This window comes from Symsagittifera roscoffensis, chromosome 4, assembly GCF_963678635.1.
Source record: "Symsagittifera roscoffensis chromosome 4, txSymRosc1.1, whole genome shotgun sequence".
Classification (NCBI taxonomy): domain Eukaryota; kingdom Metazoa; phylum Xenacoelomorpha; order Acoela; family Convolutidae; genus Symsagittifera; species Symsagittifera roscoffensis.
In genome coordinates this window covers 33580896-33600474 of record NC_087065.1, presented here as the reverse complement: position 1 = coordinate 33600474, position 19579 = coordinate 33580896, and the positions used below count along the sequence as shown (strand labels likewise).

At 45.3% G+C, this 19579-nt stretch overlaps 2 protein-coding genes across 2 annotated transcripts in view; one reads left to right on the top strand and one right to left on the bottom strand.

Annotated features, from left to right (window-relative positions):
• The window catches only part of LOC134845262 (uncharacterized), a 216052-nt gene extending 213218 nt beyond the window's left edge, over positions 1-2834 (bottom strand). Inside the window, exon 1 of the mRNA XM_063862208.1 lies at positions 2816-2834. The gene's annotated coding sequence lies outside the window, so the exon portion shown is untranslated. The remainder of the gene's footprint in view (positions 1-2815) is intronic.
• The window catches only part of LOC134845252 (uncharacterized), a 111921-nt gene that overhangs the window by 70631 nt on the left and 21711 nt on the right, over positions 1-19579 (top strand). The window lies entirely within an intron of this gene.

The following is a 19579-nucleotide window of genomic DNA, read 5'->3' as shown; positions in this document are numbered from 1 at the left end:
GTTTCGAGTTTCGAGTAGCTACACTCAGAGTAATCGTAAGCCCTGATAGCGTCAAGCAAATCAGCAAGTGAGGATAGCTGCGTTACTATTGAGTTTAGCACAAAGGTCTTCGGTTTGAGAAATCTGCCGTTTAAGATTTCGCAGACAACTCCTCGAGCTCGTTTAAGCTTCTTCCTAGCTGTGGAATTTGACTTTATAAAGTAAGCGCAGCGATTGTGCTTAGTTTCATTAGGTTATGAGGCGGACCAGAATGAACACTTCGCGATAGCTGGAAAGCGACTGTATCATATGCAATTTAAAATAAAGATCATTTAATTCCTACAAATTGCGGGTAAGTGAAATTTTGGGAAAAACATGTGTTAATTGTTAAAATATGAACAAATTAGCTTATCATTTAAAACGTGCTGTGTTCGCTACAACAACTTTATATGCCGATGCTCATTACACATTTTAATGTCTTGCTAGTGAATCCCACGGGTTTTCCCTTCTTGAGAGTAGATGGTTTTTTTGTTAACGAACAGTTTAGATGGAATGCAGTAGGAGTTCTTAATCGCTGTTAAAAGAGAAGGGCAGGTACTTTCGATGTTTTTCAATGCCAGTTTTCGTTTCAGCGAGTTGAAAGGGTTTTTGGCTTCTATCAGTATAACAGCATCGGCTAAATTTTGCTCAATTGATCTCTTAGCGTGTGGATCGCATATTCGATGCCGCATTTTTGTCCTAGACAGAGTTGGTAGTTCGAGCCGAGCGACATGAGTACGTTTTTTAGGCATTTGGTTATTGTTCGCCCTTTTATCCGACGGATAACTTCTCCTATGCCTATGCGTCTTACTCCTGAATTCTTATCTAAATGTATTAATCTACATGCGTTATATGGTTCCATTATTTCTGGATTTAGTTCTTCGGTGGCCAATTTTTTGGCAATTTTAGCAATTTTTTTGAAATCTCAACTGATTGTTGCCCTAAGTGTGTTAAAATACGTCTCCATTCATTTCTATCGAGGCCAGATGGCCCATGCAATCCGTGCGGCGTTCTCATGGCTGCCTTCTTGATATGTTGACCGTTTATCTGATCAAATATCGATGGATGGAAAGGAATTGTTTCGTTTGAGACTGGTGTAATATAGTTCTCATCAATTGGTTTAGATGGTGGGTGCTTCTCTATGAGAGTCTGTTCTACTGTTTTACCTTTGACGATCTCGTCGAGCAAAAGAACGCCTTTGGATGTGTCCGCTAGTTTCGCAATGGCGCTTGATATTTTTCCAGTATTCATTAGTTTGTTGAACTGGTATGCTTCATTTCAGTTTTTCTTCTACTTCCTTTCAACAAGCGCATTTGCAGCGCCTTCCCTTCCTTATATAGTCCATCCAGGTCTCCGTCTTCCCATTGCTTAAGACGCCTTACTATTGTTTTGGATAAAGATCCATCATTTTTGGACTTTGTTTTGCACAGTAATAAGTGTGGAAAAATAATTGCTGCGTGTATGGCGAAGGTTTTTTTGTTGTTTTCTATTAGGCTGTTCAAAGTTCTATTGAGGGTTTCAATGAAGTTATAACCAACTTTAGTTTTGACAAGATCATAAAGACCGGTTTCCAGTGGACCACTTCGGTGTATATTTTCCTGGTGGTTTCTATGAGTTCTGGACATGGGTTTGACCATGGGTCTTGTATTGTTCTAGGTTATATAGTGGAAGACCCTCCTGAGTAGTGTGAGTGTGGGGCAGTGGAAGGGTGAGGGTGTATTTGGGGGAGCGTGGATGTAGCTCGGTTTGGAGGATTGCATTCATGCTTGTCGTTAGCTGAATGAAATTGGGAGGTGCAGCGATGACAATTGAAATCGTCATAGTGATCACTGCTGCGGGCTAGGCCGCTGCATTTTACATGCATGTAGCCTGGGCATGTGAAGCACCAAACACCTCCGCCTCGCAAATTGTTTATACAAATAAGGCAGTGTGTTTGAATAGCCATTTTAGGAAGGACGGCGGTGTCAAGTTAGCGAGAGATTTTATAGATTGAATTTGCAAGAAAATTTGTAAAGAAAGCATTACCGTAGAAAGAGAAATGGATACCATCACGGCAGAAAATTTGAGGGGTTAGATTTAGGTTGAGGTTAGATGAAACAAAAAGTGTATGGGGGTGTACAAATCTATTTATCAAATTAAACAGCACATGATTATGAATATAAATTTTGCGGTTTACTTCGGAATTATTAAAGTTCTAAATTGTTTTGGGGATGATCAGTGTCATGGGCTGAAACTTGTTAGTGACAAAGTTTTTCCACTGCTGATCTAATTCTTGTGGATGCAGCCTGTTGTCATTGAATCCAGCAACTGTTGTTAATGTATTTAGGCGCTTTGGTCTGTATTGCAAAACTGTTTCAAACAGATCATGAAGCGTTGCACGGCGGTAGGAGTGGATTGTTGATTCTACTAGAGCTGATTTGATATATTTGGTCCTTGAAGTCCCAATAACTAGTTTCTGTGAGAGCTCAGGGATGCGTCTTGCCTGGAATCGCGGCATCTACCTAAAATACAGACAACTGTGGCGAGAAAGGAAGCTCTTTGGGATAATTTATGAAAGCTTTAACTTAGGATTTCGAATTGTTTAGGCAAAGACGATGGAAAAAAAGGAGTGGTACAACTTGACGTCGATTTGGAGCTTGATTCACCAGCTCACTCCTTCTTGCGTCTAGTTACGCCAGGGAAATTTCACTCGCCTACAGCTGGGATAGCGAGATTTGGTAAGATAACCAGAAGAGGAAAGTTCAGCGGGCATATGATATGAAAACAAACAAGCGGTAAGTTTGAACAAAGAAAGACTATTTAATAAGTTTATCACAACAATTAGGCTAAAAAAAAACCATCTACTCTCAAGAAGGGACAACCCAGGGAGATCCAGTAGCAATGTCCATGTATGGTCTAGCCATAATACCCCTCATAAAATTCATGTCCTTGATAAAATTGTATCACTGGGTAAATTTTTCGGCTACCATGTGAAAGCATCCAAATGCCAACTCATTGTCAAGGATGAAAAACTCGGTGAAGCTGAGAAAATCTTCGCAAAAACAGGAATCACTATAAAGGCAGGAGCCCGAGTGCTTGGTTCAGTAATAGGAACAGAATCTGAATGTAAAAAGTTCCTCGAGTTTCAACAGAATGAGCAAATCAAAATTTTGAAAAAACTAACGTAAATCGCTAAAACCTCCCCCCAAAACGTTTATGCCTGCTATACTAAAGGAGTCCAAGAAAAGCTTTCATTTCTTGCCAGGACAACGCCTAACACTATGAAAAAATTAGAAATATGTGAAAAATTTATCAAAGAACAATTATTACCTAACAAAGTCGGTAAAGACACTTTAAACCCCCCGTTCCGTGAGATATCTTCCTTACCCCTTAAAATAGGCGAAATGAACATCAAGCTGCCATCCGATCATGAAAGCTATCTAAAATGGTCTAAGGAAACATCACTAGTACTGGAATCTCAAGATCCTGTTACAGCAGTAACACAGCACAAAAAAATATGTACGACAATCAAAAAATTGAAAACTGATAGAACAAATCAGAAAAAAAACAAACATCGTTAACTCCTTAAATGAAACAGATGAATACGCAATCGACCTGGCCTCTGAAAAGAGAGCCTCTAACTGGCTCAATGCTTTACCACTGAGCAGATACAACTTCAACCTGAACAAATCAGAATTCAGAGATGGTATCTACTTCAGATACGGATGGGAACCGACCAAAGCCCCACTCACATGTACATGTGCTGCTAATTTCAACTTGACACATGCGTTTCACTGTACAAAGGGTGGTTCCACACAAATAAGACACAATGAATTTAGAGACATTTTCGCCAACCTTATGAACGAAGAGTTTGCCATGACGTCGAGATTGAGCCGAAACTTCCGCCGTTGCAAGGCGAAAGCTTTGTCAACAATTCAACTACAACTGAAGATGAGGCAGGACTTGACATTCAGGCAAACGGACCTCTGGGGTTCACGATTCAGCCGCGCTTTCTTTGATGTAAAAATTTACAACCCCCATGCCAAAACATCGCGAAAAGACGCATACAAATACCACGAAACGCTGAAGAACTCCAAATATCAGAGAGAATTTTAAATGTAGAGCAGAGTAGCTTTGTGCCATTCTGCCAGATTGGCACAGCGCAACCTTCCCGCGACACAAAATAAAATGAATAAAGGCCTTAGTTACGAAAAATTACTGCGAAAGAGGGTCTAGATATTCCGAATATTTGAATTTTTAAAATTTCGAATGACGGGCCAATATTTCTGAGAAATAAAAAAAGACGGCCATTTTGACTGAAAAGGACAAAAAAACAGAACAACAACAAATATAGTGAAAAACGGTCGTGCGGGAACACGAGAAAAACGGAGTCTATTATCGTGGCAACAACACACGATAAGATCCTTAGCAGTGGATATTAGTGGAGAAGGAAGCTTCAGTGGGGAAGGAATATTCCACGGAACCCTCCCGTGCCACAAATTGGAAGAGATGAGAACGTTATCTCGGGAAGATTACGGGAACGAAGGCTTGGTCCCCCAGAGACTGTTGTATGTGAAGAAACTATATAAAACTGACTTTGTAGCTACTTCTATGTCGTAGAACGTTGAATTAACAACGGTATTATTTGATATTTTAGAATATGAGTAGCTAGAAAGAGGAAAGGGTCAATCCATCTCCAATGGATTTAATATAGAACTGTCACACAAAAACATATTAAAATAGGGAATTCGAGCCGTGTTTTTAATAGCAATAACGTAATCTGAGGATCCGAGACTCAGCTATGTGGTTGTGTTCGCATGTAAACGAAAGCTGACCAAAAGTCGTTTGACTGATGGCCTAAAAATAGTAACTTTTTACTTAGCCCTAAACAGACCAGAAAATCAACTGGCAAGGTCGAGACGGTGAAAAACGAGTAAGATTAATGTAACTGACGCCTGCCAGTCGTTAATAGGTACTTTTTTCTACGCTCCGTCGCTGTGTAGTATTTGGGCGAATGTTACATAGACGTTTTTATGGCGCTCCTGGGTGGGCCTGTCAAAGGCATAAGACCATCATGATCAGCAAGCGTTTCAGCGACGAACCCTCCGCTCCGGGCGTATGCCCGAGTTAGAGGCCTTATTGACCGTTATTGTACTAGGGGGAAGGTGCGTACCCTCCGTCTAGTACTATTTAGCTTTTTAACTTAGCTAACACCGAAAATTCCGGGGGGCGGAGGGTTAGGTGGGAAGTCATGAGCCCGCTTGTCCCAAGGTCCCGGGAACAAAAACCATTAAAGAGAAAGCGTAAAACCAAACAAAAATAGCGTAACCAAGAAAACGTCAAAAAAAAAAATTTTTTGAAAACAAAAAATACAAAAAACAGTAAAAAATCCAAAAAAGACCAAAAACAGTAAAAAACAAAAAGTGACAGTTTATATGTTATTTCCGGACGAGATGTGATCTGACCTTCCTATTCGTTGTTGTTTCAGATTGGTTAATATCATTTCTGATAGAAAGATTGTGTGTTTTGGTGAAGGGTTGGATACCCTCCTTTGAGTGTAATTTGAGTATTTAAGCACGTTAATGGTGATTTTGCCGGTGGCCGGAGGGTAGAGAGGCAAGCTGACCGACGTGTTCCAAACTCAACAAGGACATCAAGGACAACATCCACAACGTATGTTTGATATCGTTGAAACAATTTTGGTATCGTTCGGGTACTATTTCATCAAAACTTAAGTGGTGGGGGGCACGATTGGCGCGGTCCGATTGTACCCTCCATCGATTACAAATTTCCGAGTTAAGGGTCTTAATTCGGGTATTTTGGTGCAAATGAGGGTATATTATTATTCATTAACGACTACTAATAGGTTATTATCCTTATTATATATTACTTATCTCCTAATTAGACCCAAGAAACACCCAAATTTAGTCGAAAACTATCGATTTTCGAAGAAACTGTAGACCCCCAAATTTTTGGATATCCGAGCTTTTCCGAACAGCAAAAAGCTTTTATATAAGGAGTAGCTCCGTAGTTCGATCCCCCTAACTAAAGAAACTGCGTGAGAAAAGACTCAGTAAAATTTGGAAAAAACCAAAACTTTTCGATCAAGATTTCGATAATTTTCTGAACTTTGTCAATCTGTTTTGGGGATCGAGTTTTTGAGTTTTTAGAGTTAGAGCATTAAAATTTTTTGTGTTAGGAGCGTGCTGGCATAACGTGCTCGGCCGCTAGAAAAATTCTTGAGTAACCCTCCGATTAGCTCCATGGATAGAGCTAACGACTTAAGGATTGGAAAAGGAAGGGATCGGAGGGTCCAAATTTGATAGTTATTGGCCAAATTTTTGTCTCCAAACCAATTTTGGCCCGGTTTTTTGCATAATTCCAGTGCCGTACAGGGCTACTACGCTCGTTTCAATTATTTTTAGGCACATTCAACAGGGATTGCGGAAAAAGTTTCTCAGAACCTATATAGGTGGTGAAAAAAGGCCATTTGGACAAACACGTTTTTGGCAATTTCTCAAAGACTAGCAAACCGATCGGGATAATTTTGGTACCATAAGTCGACGTTTTAGACCACTTTTCCGCACCGCAACCGTTTTTGGGTTGATAATCTCGGAAAAGAAAAATTGTTTAGAATTTGTTGGTTCGGAGGGTCCAAATTATAGGTAACCCTCCGAGCGGCAGAAAATTTTATCAAAACATCTTTTTATCCTGCTGAGAAGGTTGACCGTGTCAACCAACCTGGTTTTAAGCAAGTTACACCGCATTAAGAGGCTTTATTGCGGTAAATTAACCCCTTTTTCCTGATTTTTGCGGAACCCTCCGGAAAAACCCTCCGGAGTGACTTAAGCCCCTTACCAACCCTCCTTAGTGGAGATTTTCCACGAGACTCTCCGAAGGAGTTAAAAACAACACCCCATAGGGAATTTAGCTTGTTTTGACGCTTTCTTAAGCTAGTTGAAGGCCCTTTTCAAAAACTTGAAAGTTTTGGAAGAACCCTCCGAGGTAACCCTCCGGAGCATATTAAGCCTCTTGTTGACCCTACTTAGTGAGTTAAGGGGGACCCTCCGAAGTCTCTTGGGTGACTAAGGTACCCTCCGAAGTGACCCTCCGGTGTAGGCTAAGTGTCTTAACAACCCTCCGAAATAACCCTCCGGTGTGACTTAAACCTTCTAACAACCTTCCTTGTTAGAAACTTGAGGAAACCTTCTGTGGCAATTTGGGAAACGGAAAATATCCATTAAATTAAGATCATATTGGGATATTAGGCGTGCTAATTAGGATCATAGGAGCCCATTCTGACCCGGACTTTTGTGATCAACTTTGGATTCTAGATCGGGTGTATCAGAAGTACCCGAACAAAATTTTTTTTTGGTTGTGATTTTGGTTGTGTGGTTGCCTTGAGCTACTTAATAGGAAAATTCGGGCAATCCGGGAACAAACAAAAGAAGACCTCGGTGAGTGTATTAGGCAAATGCACACTCACTTGAGAAGAAAAGTTGTTTCCTCCTCTCGTGTACTTGGAGCAGTCCGGGTGTGGGGGAGCTTTTTCATAGACTTTAGAAATTTTCGGTCAGAGGTTGCCTTGAGCTACTTAGTAGGACAGCTCGGGCAATCGCAGGACACCTAAAAGAAGACCTCGGTGGGTGTATTAGGCAAATACACACCCACTTGAGAAGACTGTGTCCTGGGCTTCGTTCTTTCGGATCGTTCCGATTGAGGGAAGTCTTTTTCTTTAAGACTAAGTTTTATTGATCTGTTTCTGAATCATCACTGCTTTTTACCAAAGATTGTTTGACTTTAACAAAGCAGTGACTTGATAAAAGTGTGGCGGTAATTTGATACTGACGAAGGTCGCTGTCACCTGTAGGATATTCTTATCTGATTATCAATTGTGTTTTGTGTATTGATTATATTTTGTGAAAATTTTGTGATACCGTTATACTATACAACAAGGTTGAGTTAGAATTATATCAATACTGAGTAGGCCCTGTGTGTGTGACTTTAGCTGAGTCACTAAGATTGTCATTGAGAAATCTAAAAGGCATTTTTGATACTTACGAGATCGAACAGGCAGCGTTAAGTAATTTGACTTGGACCTGTTTGCGGTACGTGTGCATCGCCATTAAATTATAGGAATATTGTTTTTTGTCACAAAGCATGCAGGGCAGGGACTCGTTAGGATCGACTACTAAGATTCCCAGGCTGAGCAATGGCAGCACGCGAAAATTTAAAACTAGGCGTAGCCAGTCCTCGTTTAGCAGCGCCTCCGACGTGTTTGCCGAAACCGAATCGACTAAAGGTCAACCTGATCTTTCAGTGAGCAAAATGAAACTAAGGAGCGAGAAAAACCTCGATGGCGATCAAGGGCGGAGCGCCGAGGCCCGACCCGCGAGCGAGACGCTTGTGGACCCCTTTGACGAAGGAGAACGTACGCTTATTCGACCCGACTTTGAGCCTAGCGAGGACCTCGAGCGGGAGGAAGTTGAGAGGACGGAGGGGACCTCGGAGCGTTCCGAGGTCGAGCCGCGAGAGGAAGTGTTATTCAAGGGAATGTCCAAATTGGAGACCAAGAGTCATAGGTGGAGAAGAAAAATTCACATTCAGCTAATACCCACTCATCTCTGGCCAAGCAGAGCAACAACGCGATGATGTCGAGTATAATCCCGAGTGAAGAACAACCGGGTTCGAAGGCCAAGAAGAGCTGGAAGTATTTGTACGATGAGCGCATGGCGTCACCTCGGACTGAAGGTTTATCTTCCAGTTATGACTACCCGGAGATAACCCATCCGGATGTGAACTTCACACCGTGCCCAAGGAACGAAATGAGCAGGAAGGCGTCGTCCGCCTCGCCGACCAGGCCCATGTCAGATGGGATAACGATGGGAGCGTCATCAACGTTCGACAGATTGATGACATCGATGAGCAAGCAAAAAGGCGGTGCGTCATCAAGCACCAGGCTGCAGTCGCAGTTGACCTCATCTTCTTTGGGACTAACCCGTCATTTGGAGCCACTGGCGATATAAGTGACATGTTCGCTGGCGTAATGAATGGTCTGGATGAACTGAGACGGGACATGACTAAGAGAATAGATGAAGTTGACGAGAGAGCTCACCAGGGTCGAGAGAATCTGAGAGATGAACTAACGCACGTGAAGTCGCAGGCGAGGGTTGATCAGGCTCAATTGATTCGCAACACCGATCAATGCCTGGCGGAGAGCCTGGCACAGGCAAACAAGGAGTCACAGGAAAGAGAGGCTAGGATGACGAGGGAGATTGAGCGATTGTTGAACGATCATGATAGTACCTACGCCCACACGATGACTAGCCTGGAAAAAAGGTTAGATGCCAAATCTGACTTAATGATGCGGAAGCTTGACGCGATCTTGAATGGGAGCAATTGGGAGGAGCGTTCCAACCCAAGGGAGCGCTCACGCCATGCGAATGATGGAGTTGGTACGGGCAGCAAAGCCAGAGCCCAGCAAAGCTCGAGAACGAACTACGAACCTAGGAACAAGGAGCGGCCAAGGGCAGCCCCGTCGAGGCCTGGCTGGACGAATCCTGTCCCGCCGGAGGTAGATGCTACTCCGGAGAAAAGGTTGCCAACTGTGCCACAAGTCAGATCAGTGCCAGATCTCACAGGACACGACGATGTATGCCTCGATGTTTGAGCCTCTGAACAGATCTCTCGAAACATTCATCACCAAACTCTCGAAGTCAACCGAGAGAGGAGAGAGGTCAAGAAGGACCCTGAAAAAGCCGAAGTCATACAAAGACGAGTCAGACGGCTGCATTGATACTTGGATAGAGGTGATGAAGTTACACTTTGAGGAAGAGAGTCTCTCCAAGAAACAAGAGTGCAGCGCGCTAACGAGCAACCTGGAGGGTACTGCACTAAATTGTGTAATAGCGAAAAGAACCAATGAGAGAGACAGCGCTCGCAAGATATTCGACATCCTGCTGAATCGTTTCGGCTCCGGAGTACAAGGACACCAGGCTATGGTGAAATTCGAAAAGAGGCGTCAAAGAGATGACGAATCCATAAACAAATTTTTGGACGACCTTGAGTTGCTTAGGAGGAGAAGCAATCCCGATGATAGAATATCCGAGCGAAACTTGGCGATTGCTTCGAAGTTCATGGACGGAGTAAAGAGCGAGGAGTTGAAAACGATGTTGGCCACACACTTCACCCTGTCACTTGACCAGGTACCCATGCCCGATGATTTGCATATGAAGTCACGCGAGTATTTACTCATAAAACTGAGGGCGCAAAACCGTTACAGCAATTATGGTAACTATAGCGGGACAAACACTGGTGCGAACTCTAGTTGGTACAAATCTCGCGATGACATGGATAAGAGGAGGTCGTGTGCGAATTGTGGTTCGATGGACCATCACGTTTCCGCGTGTTCTGCTTACAAACAGAACATGAAGGCAATAAGCTACTTTCTCGATGACGTCGACGCGACCGACGAGGATCACGAAGACTACGTCAGAGGGCTCATCATGAAATATGGTCCGAGGTGCTTCTTCTGTAATTTGGAAGGACACTTCAAGTCAGATTTTACTCAGTTTTGGGATGCAGTGGCGGACGCGAAACATCCCCGCCACGAAAAGGCGCTTTCGGGTGTCAAGGCCAGTCGAGCACGTCTGATGAACGAGGCCGAGTCTCGGAGAAAGGAGACGACACCGAGCACCTTTACGACTAAGAAGGTAAAGACACTGCTTGACGAGGTGGTAGCCTCGAACCTGGAGGCAGAATCGGCTAGCCCACTCAAGGTGGATTACGGTCTGGCGGCAAGGACAGCGTTGCAGAATGTCAAACAGGAGCTAGCCACGAAAGAAGTGGAGCAATGGGTAAGGTCGGAGCTGGAGAGCACAGATCTTCGGAAAAGGTTTAATGTTCTGGGTAAAACGACGAAAATAGAAGACAAAGAGGAACCCAGGAAACAGGGACTAAAACTGAACGTTATATCTGAGAGAACTTTCGGCATGACAAAGGAGGGGAGGAAAATAATGTCCATTATCTCAGTCGCAGGGCACCAAGTGGTCAAGAACTTGAGTGAACTATCCTAGATTACACTAGTCCACCTGGACATCTATGCCGACTACCTGAAGGAGAAAGATCCCAAACTGGACTCCAGGGTAGTGCGAGCGCTGCTCACAACAGGAGGTCCGAGGCTGATGAAAGTGGATGGACATTACATCGACGTCCATGGCCCATACCCGATTCTAATGAATGTGGATGGCATCAATATCTACACAAAAAATCACAAAACTGATGCGAACGCTCAGATTGGCCGGATATACATTGGTCAAGAGGAGCTGAAGGTTAGACGAATCGGACACAACGCCATGCTCGAACAAGAAGCGGTGCACATAAGTTGCGAGGCCGATCTGGCCGCACACGTGCTGGACGTGCAAGGCAGACAACTTTCAGTAAAGGGACTGCTAGACACGGGAGCAGTGGTTAGTGTCATGCCAGTCATATCTTGGATCGACATGGGTTTCGAGAGGTCGGATCTCATACCGACAAACATCAGGTTGGCAGCTGCCAATCAGGGAGCGATCTATGTGACTGGACGAAACCCGATCATTTCACTACAGCTCGGAGGAAGACATCTTTGGATGAGCTTCCTAGTAGTGGAGAATTTGGACGAATCCGATCAGTTCATCCTAGGAAGGGATTTCGTACGCAACTTTGATGTCACGATTGATCTCAATGACGGGTTGATTAGGATCAAGGATCCTGAGAGAAAGTATGAAAAGAAACCCCTTAATAAGATCTTAATTAAGCAGGCCAAGGTGCCGATTTTTCTGGATCGAAAAAGTAGATTAAAACCAAACCAAGCCGTAGTAGCGACGTTTAGGATGAGGAACTTGAATGAACTCAGCAATGACAGACAGGTGTGTCTGGTACCAAATCCAAACAGTAAAAACTCGGCTATTTTAGGAAGAAGCTTCTCACTCACTCAGAGCGGACTGTGTGTGAGTGTGTTGTTGAACACAGAAGCAACAACAGTGACAATACAGAGGGGAAAGAAACTTGGCTATGCTTTGCCTCTGAACACAGACTCTCAGAATGTGGAGAACTTGAAAAAATTTGATGTAACTAAATGTCCATTGCATGCGAACCAAGAATGTATAATGAAGAGAGTAAATGAATTGAAATCTTCTAGGAAATTGTTTTCAATGAAGTCGGAAACAGATGATGGGCTGTCTAGTTGTTCCAACTTTCCTGAGAGGCCGACAGAAACAGAGTTAGCAGCGAATGAACCGGTCCTACCTGAGATAGAACATTTGAAGGGCAAAACATCAGACAAGGAACTAGATTCGCTCAGAGCGGTGCTAAGTCGGAACGCAGATGTTTTTTCGAAACTTAAGGCCGACATAGGTTGCTGTAACTTTGTAGAACACGAGATTGAGATAGAAGAGGGCTCGGTACCTCATAGGGAAGGGGCGAGAAGGATGACCCCTCACAAGTCAGAAGCGTGTAGGAAGGAAATCGAGAGGTTAATGGAGTATGACATGATCGAGCCGTCGAAGTCCCCGTGGTTTTGTGGCGTGGTCATGGCAAAAAAGAAAGGGGGCAACTCAGATTTTGTTGTGATTTCCGTTATCTGAACGCAGTGACTATAAAGGACGCATACCCGATTCCCCGCATCAATGAGAGCCTATCCAAGCTGGGAGATGCGAAGTTCTTCACGACGTTGGATTTGGGCTCTGCGTTCTACCAAGTGCCACTCCGAAAGCAAGATCGAGAAAAAAACAGGCTTCGCGTGCGAGCTGGGGTTGTTCCAGTGGAAGAGGATGCCATTCGGATTGTGCAACGCGACGGCCACATTCCAGCGACTGATGGCCCAGGCACTCACGAGCGTCACTAAGAAATACGGGAATCTCATCATGTGTTATGTCGATGATGTCGTGATTGCAACACCAACCTTAGAAGTACACATAGAGAGGTTGGAGGAGGTGTTTTCTTGCATTAAGCAGGCGGGTCTGAAATGTAAACCCTCTAAGTGTGAAATCTTCAGAGATTCCATAAAGTATCTGGGCCGCCTGGTGGATAAACATGGAGTGAGACCAGATCCTGAAGCGGTTGAAGTGGTGCTGACCTGGAAGGCACCTAAAACAGATACACAGCTGATGAGTTTTTTGGGATTCGTTAATTATTATCGAGAGTTCATCAAGGGGTATGCTGACAAAATATACCCCATGCAGCGGTTGATGAGAAACAAGGGCCAAAAGTTCACTTGGACTGATGAGGCACAAGTTTCATTTGAGAACATCAAACGTGAACTTTGCGAGGCACCGCCCTCGGCATGCCAACAGAGAAGGGGATGTTCGTGCTGGACAAAGATGCATCAGTGGTTGCCATATCGGGCATACTTCACCAGGAGCAGGAGTGGAACGGGAGAACGGTTCTTCGTCCGATAGCCTACGGGAGTAAAGTCCTGAGTGATACTGAGATGAAGTACGGCGCACCAAAAGCAGAGATGTTCGCGGTGATCACTTTCGTGGAAAAATACAGGGCCTACTTGGGGAGTGCTCCCTTCAAGTTGCGTGTGGATAATCGTGCCCTTGCCTGGCTGAAAACCTATTCGATGGATCAAAGTTATTTTGGTCGTTGGATCGTGCGCCTGGATGGATACCACATGATCATAGAGCACCGTACCCGTGACATGCACCAGAACGCAGATAGCCTCAGTAAAAAGACAGAATTCTATGAGCGCCTCGAGGAGAAGCAGGCTAACCAATCGGAGATCAAAGACGGGTTTTCATTTCTGGACAAGGAAACCTACGACAAACTGCCACTTACTAGGTGGTTAGACAAGTCAGGGCATCCTATACCCGGACACCCTGACCTTCCAGTGGAGACGGCCGCAGAGATAAAGCTTTTAGCCAGAGGCGAGCCCGTTCCGTTGGATCTGCTAGTCCGATACAATTTGGTACAGCAAGAACTTACCAGTTTGGGTATAAACAGCATGGCTCTATTGAACAGGACGGTGAACGTGGCGCCGGACGTCATGGGGAAGCTCCGTGACTTGTTGGACAGGGAAGTGGATAGGCATGATCGTGAGTGGATGGAGACCATGCAGCGGTTGACTGTCACTGAGAGAACAGAGAAGAGGCCAGTGTCCATTCGCAGCCAAGGCGTTGAACGGGATTGCAGGTCGATAGTCAACCAGCTGGTGAGCTCGATGCCGAAGGAGGTCTTGTTGAGAACTTCTTTCACTGATCATGGAACACTGAATCAGACCCAAGCCACTGAGGAAGTCAGGATCAAGTCGAGATCTAGCCTCGCGAGGAGTGTGCATTTCACGGATGCAAGAGAAGAATACGAGCCGAGGCCAGATTGTTCGTCCGGGGACGAGACAATGTCCGGGGAGTCTGATACCTTCGAGCCCGTCAAGGACGACTTGTCTGAGGAGTCAGACACTTTTGAGCCCGTGCAGGACGACTCGTCCGGGGAGAGGTTGACGAGACCACCTAGGGGCAGAATTTTGTCCGGGGAATCGGATTCAAAGCGACCAATGGTTAGAGTTTTGTCCGGGGAGTCGAGAAACATCTCAGACAACTTGGAATATGATGTTGGGGAATCAGTCGGCTCAAGAGTTGACTCGAGGCCCCAGTCCTGAGACAACACACCTGAAACAACTTCCAATTCCGATATGTCAGAGATCGCAATCCACTCCTTGTTGGTAGACTGGAAGCAGCGCGGGCTGGACCGAGAAACGCATCAGGATCCAGACAGGGACAGATACACCTCAGATGAAGAGGGCACTGTGATAGATAATGCCGCACACGAGCTCGAGCTGATAGCAGTTTCGAAACGCCCAACCAGATTGCTGCCACATGGTACGGTCGTCCGTACCAATCTGGAACCATCTATGCAGGAAGCGACGCCTTTGAAAAAGATATGGTGTGTCAAATTGATGGACGATGCTCATGCTCCGGAAATAAAGATTGGGCAAATGAACGTGGTAAAGACGTATTTGAAAGCCAGGTACAGACTGTCGGATCTCCTAAGGGCTCAACGAAATGATAGAACGACGAGCAGTCTGATGAGATGGATCGAGAATGGAGCACCTGACAAGGGAGATTTGGAAGAAGACAGCTACAAGATCTTGAAGCAATTCTACCTGAAAAGAAAAGAGTTGTTGTACCTGAACAAGGACGGAATCGTAGCTTGTAAACGTATAGAGGAGGACAAGGTCCTTTATAAATACAATTCAATAGTGTTACCACAGTTGTACCAGACCGAATTGCTCTTTCGATCACATGATCAGATGGGCCATCAAGGCGTGGACAAAGTGTAAAACAGGATACAGAAACGATTCGAATGGCCGGGATTGAAGAGGGCTTGTGAGAAGTAGATCGCCGCATGCCTGTCATATCAGCAGGCGAAGGATCCCAGGAAACTAAGGTTCCCCCTATAGTCAATTGAGTCGTCGGGATTCAACGAAGTGGTGCAAATTGATCATCAGAAAATCTGCATGACAGCAACGGGCTATAACCAGGTGCTGGTAATGATCGACCATTTTACGAAGTATGCGGAGGCAGCACCCTTCATGACAGCATCGGCGGAAGAAACATGCGATCATTTGATAAATGTGTGGATAGCGAGGCATGGCTGTCCCATCACATTCCAATCGGACAATGGCAAAGCATTCGTGGGTGATCTCACGAAGGAGTTAATGAAAAGGTCGCAGGTAGCGCAGGCCCACTTGACCACTTATCACCCGCAAACGAATGGCCTAGTCGAGAGGCAAAATCGCACACTGGTATCCATGCTGAGAGTCTATTGCTCACGCTACATGGATGACTGGGACAAGCACTTGCCGCAAGTGATGGGTGCTTACAACAGCACGGAGCATTCCACCACGGGAATAAGTCCGCACATGATGCTAATGGGTCACGAAAAAGCGCTTCCGTTGACGTTTTTCTACCCTGAATATGAGGGGAAGAGAACAGCACCGCAAACGTACGTGCGGGATGTTATTAGAAGACAGCAGGACCTCAATGAATTATGCAGGAGGAACACGCAACAGGCGCAAATTAGACAAAAAAGTAGGTTTGATAAAAGGACAGCCGATGCAAAAGCCTACTCAGTTGGCGACTACGTCTGGGTGTTCCAGGAAGTGGTTCCACTAAAAGGAACCAAAAAATTATTAAAGAGATGGCGTGGTCCATTTCAGATAACAGAGGTGCACCAAGGAGGTCGCTTTTATCGATTGAGCACTGGAAGAGCAGCTCATTACGAAAATATCAAACCACACAATGCCTCGTCAGAGGACTGGTGCATCCCAGCGGACATGCAAGAGGGAGACTATTTGATATTGGATCCTGCTTGTGAGGTGAATGAAAGGGGTACTCGCGACAAAAACGATGGGAATGAGGTGGTGGACGATTGCGACCTACCACTGGATCTGGAGTTGACCGAGCGAGTAGAGGTGGACGATGAAAGTCTACCTTATGCCGAGGAAGACTGGGACTGCCCGGAACAAATCGAAATTGACAAAGGAATACAGCCTGACTTTCCTCTCACCATGGAAACACGCCAGAATAAGAGAGGAAAAAACAAGAAGAAGTACAATCCGTACGGCGAGGATTTCGTCGTAGACAGGATAGTAGTAAGTGATATCATGGACTCGCTAGTAGAACTGGACGAGGTGGCGGTGCTAGAAGAAATCGACTTGGTGAATGACATAGATCCGGATTGGATCGACGATCGATCAGAACCGGAAGTGGAGTTCGAACCAGAAGCGGAACAGACTCATGAGCAAGAACTAACGAACTTGCGGGTGCTCGAATGGCTCCATGATCTGCCGACTGATCCAAAAGAGGCGATCCTGACGAGTCAGGACGTCGATAAAGACGGCATCAAATACGTCAGTCATGACAATACCGAGTCCAACTGGGTCGCCCCAGATGGTCCTCTACGTGTTCCACAATCCAACCTCGATCTCCTAGATTTTGGACAATCGACGGGGACGTCGATGGATACTTTTGTCCGGGGAGTGGGGGTCGCACTCACCCACACCAAAAATCTGATAATAAAAAAATTGAAATCGGCAAGAGAAACCGGAGAACTAGAGACAGAGTGCGAGAATGCTAAAAAACCACCTTTTGGACGAATTTTTGAATCGTATTTTGACCTACCGAACCATTATTCAAACAATATCGTCATAAGGGACAGCGATTTCATACTCACGGAACGCAAGTGCGCTATAGCGATAACCGCGGACGTAAGCTTCAAAACAGCACTAGCGGCTGATTTCAAAAGAGAGTATAAGAACATCGAATTTTTATGGAAACAGAGGCCTGGTGTGGGAGGGATGATAGCGCTGCCCCCTGTTGCATCACAGATACCAGGGAAATATTTGTTTTTCCTGGTTACCAAGGCCACTAATAGGCAACACGTAGATCCAGACCAGAGTGCTTGGTATTGGCCTTGACTCGACTTAGGGATTTTTTGGTTGAGAGAGGAGTGACCTCTCTCGCGTTACCAGTATATGATCCCAATAGGGGAAAGCTACATCCGAGAGAGTTGTACGCACTTGTACATGTGATATTTTCAGAAACTGACATAGAGGTTTACTTACATAAAAAATACTATCTGAGCATATGCTAGGAATTGCATTCGGCGATGAGTGGTTTTTATTAAGTTCACTTGATAAGAATTAGTGTCAAGTTTTAGATTAGGATTAGGTTTTAGATACAATATTAGGGATTATGTTTTTATGTGATAGTATAGATGTGTGATGTTTATGTGTTATGTTATTGTTATGATATGTTTTATGTTTTGTGTCATAAAAGACCTAGAATACTCCAGGTCATCAAGGTGACAGCGCTCATTTGTGCTACCCTGACACAGATACAGGTGGACGATCCACCATGGTGCTAAATTTTTAAAATCAGAATTGAGAAGAAAATTTCAATGAAGAGTTTTAAAGAGTTGAATGATGTTTTATCCAAAAATGATGGTTTTTAGTCGCGATTTGTTTTTTAGATCTTGGTTGATCAGAAATTGTTTATTGAATTCATTGAATCAAACGAACCAGGAAGAAACTACACGACAACAAGAGTCAACACGATAAGAAATGGGTGACACGAACGAACTAATGGAATTCCTCTCAGCGAGTCTAGGAGTGACTCTAGAAGAGATCTATCAGCGGCTGATCGATTGTGACTTTACACAAGAAGACCCGGGGCTGGCGATGTTTGTGGTCGCGCTCTTCAATGCATTAGGACGAGAGGGTCGAGGGAATCGCCCTACAGAAGTCGTGTTGATGTTGGCCTTCGGTGAGTCCGGGACCGACTGATGAGATGGCGGCGTGGAGAAATGTCTGGCCACGACCTGGCTCGTGAGCCCGGACTAGGTGAACAGAGGGACCACCGGCTAGGTGAGATGCCCTTGCCGGTCCAACATGCGCAGCCGCTCATCGGAGCAAAAAGACAACGTGATGGGCCAGGCCCGTCACATTCGGTCGACTCTCCAACAGCTGCTCCTGCTCCGAAGAGAGTGAGGGTGAGCGAAATAGAAATCCAGACATCGGAGACGATTGAGACGTTGGAGAAGAAAGAGAGAGATCGGAGCGAGCTGTGTGCCAAACTCCAGGCGTATAGAGCGATAGCTCGAGAAATAGACGAATGGAAAAAGAAATACGAAGATCTGCAGGTGGCCTACAAGGAGGATGAAATAAAGCACCTGAAGGAGCTGTATATGGCAAAGGTGAGCCAAGTGTCACAGGAAGTTCTGGCGACAATGAAATCCTCGGAGGAATCCAGCGACACACGCCCCAAGACAGGAGTACAGGAGCTGTGTACATCGAGAGGGCCCGAGGCTCCTGAGCAGACACAACAGTCTGCTCCCAGTCAGAGGAGCACGATACCAGACCCTTCTGACACCTATCTCGCTCCTCAGTTCCAAGAATCATTCAATCAAGTGGCCAGAGCAACAATGGATGAGATCAACAGAACCACTGGGCGGACATTGGGTAGGATCGTTCCTTCCCAACGTCGTGATCATTCATCCAATAGCTCGGAGCGAGCACCCCGCACGGTAGCGTCCTCGGGGACTGCGCATGGCGTAACCTTTCAAAAGTCCCGCGTGGTAGACATTAGGAAGAATCTGATGGCAGTCACCAGTTCACGCAAGTGGCCGCGGAGCATCCTCGAGCCTGCCTGAATGACATGAGCTGGAACCCCGCTACGAGCGACCAGGTAATTCCCCCAGGGAGTCGCCACTTGATCATTGGAGACAGTTTGGTGAGGGATCTGAATGAGATCTTCGTCTATGGTCAGACTACCACTCTGTCCTTTGGAGGCGCCTCAGTGGCTCAGGTCATCAAGATGATGGAATTCCAGAGCGAAGATCACCTGGATACGCTGGTAATAATGCTGGGAACCAACGACGTCTCGAGAGCCCCAGTGACTCGGGAGAGCAAGTGGGAGCCTCTGTTGGTATGCCTCCTGAATGAACTAAAGAAGAAGTACAGGCCCAGGCTTGTGGTGCTGTGCACGATACCACAAAACCCGCTGGTGGGCACCATAGTGGCAGATTTCATGAATGCCAACGT